General features: G+C 41.5%; 1 pseudogene; it reads left to right on the plus strand.

Annotated features, from left to right (window-relative positions):
• Positions 1 to 317: 317 nt before the first annotated feature.
• On the plus strand, positions 318 to 436 carry LOC134967143 (5S ribosomal RNA; annotated as a pseudogene).
• The last annotated feature ends 1175 nt before the right edge of the window (positions 437 to 1611 follow it).

The raw sequence follows: 1611 nt of genomic DNA on the forward strand, positions 1-1611 counted from the left end.
CATTTGTCATTTTTGAGAAACGTTTTTTTCCCCTGTGCCAATTTGAATGCATAGTAGCAATATGATGTGATATCTAGCCATAGGAACATTCAGCAGAGGTATAAACCTTTAGGAGTTATTATTGTTAGTCACAGGATTATCATCAGGATTCCCATATGGGGGCAACAGACACCCAGTAGAATACGGTGTGCTTTTCCACTGCACAGTATCATTCATATTTCATCTAGGGGGGTAGTCCCTGTCAGACTATCTTAGCCATGAAATTTGCCTGAAGTAACCACACACTGGAATTGATTGCACAAGCTGGAGATTTACTCACCTACGGTCAAACCGCACTGAGTATGCCCAATCTCGTCTGATCTTGGAAGCCATACACTGCAGGGCCTGGTCAGCACCCGGTTGGGAGACCACCAGGGAATACTAGGTACCGTAGGTATTTTATTCTCACACCATTTGAGTCTTTCCAGTTCTCTGTGCAGCCCCAGGCATTTTGTTTAATTTAGATATTCTGACATGGGATAGCTGAACCCAATGGAGCAAATTTACTCCCACAAATACTTGTTCAATTCAGAAACAAAGTAATTTTGGACAACAAAGGGAGTAAACATATTTTCGCCTTCCCAATCTTTATCGCCCCAAATTTGTAACAAATTATTTATATTCGCCTCCTCCCTTTTACCAAGTATATCTCAATAAAAGTTAAGTATTAATTTACTCATAATTTCATAATTTATCACATATATATTTTTTCTAAGTGTGCCCTGGAAAAGGCATATAGCAGCTCTTTGTCTTTTGCTCTTTTCTTAAGACCACATTTCCCATATAGTTTTCTGAACTATTTTCCGGGAGCACCACCAACCCATTGCTGAATTTATTTGTTTATGTAGTAAGCATTATGTTGGTTTAACAAATTACTAAAGTTATATAAACATTACTAACATTGTATTCTGTGCAGATTTACCATCTTTTACCATCTAGGAGTGGCACTGCAGTGTCAGACAGGATGACACTTAAAAAAATAGTCCCCAAACAGCACATGATGCAAAGAAAAATGAAAGAAAAAAGAGGTGCAAGATGGAATTGTCCTTGGGCCCTCCCACCCACCCTTATGTTGTATAAACAGGACATGCACACTTTAACGAACCCATCATTTCAGCGACAGGGTCTGCCACACGACTGTGACTGAAATGACTGGTTGGTTTGGGCCCCCACCAAAAAAGAAGCAATCAATCTCTCCTTGCACAAACTGGCTCTACAGAGGCAAGATGTCCACCTCATCATCATCCTCCGATTCCTCACCCCTTTCACTGTGTACATCCCCCTCCTCACAGATTATTAATTCGTCCCCACTGGAATCCACCATCTCAGATCCCTGTGTACTTTCTGGAGGCAATTGCTGGTGAATGTCTCCACCGAGGAATTGATTATAATTCATTTTGATGAACATCATCTTCTCCACATTTTCTGGAAGTAACCTCGTACGCCGATTGCTGACAAGGTGACCGGCTGCACTTAACCCTCTTTCGGAGTTCACACTGGAGGGAGGGCAACTTAGGTAGAATAAAGCCAGTTTGTGCAAGGGCCTCCAAATTGCCTCTTTTTCCTGCCAGT

The sequence above is a fragment of the Pseudophryne corroboree genome, chromosome 10 (genome assembly GCF_028390025.1).
Source record: "Pseudophryne corroboree isolate aPseCor3 chromosome 10, aPseCor3.hap2, whole genome shotgun sequence".
Lineage (NCBI taxonomy): Eukaryota > Metazoa > Chordata > Amphibia > Anura > Myobatrachidae > Pseudophryne > Pseudophryne corroboree.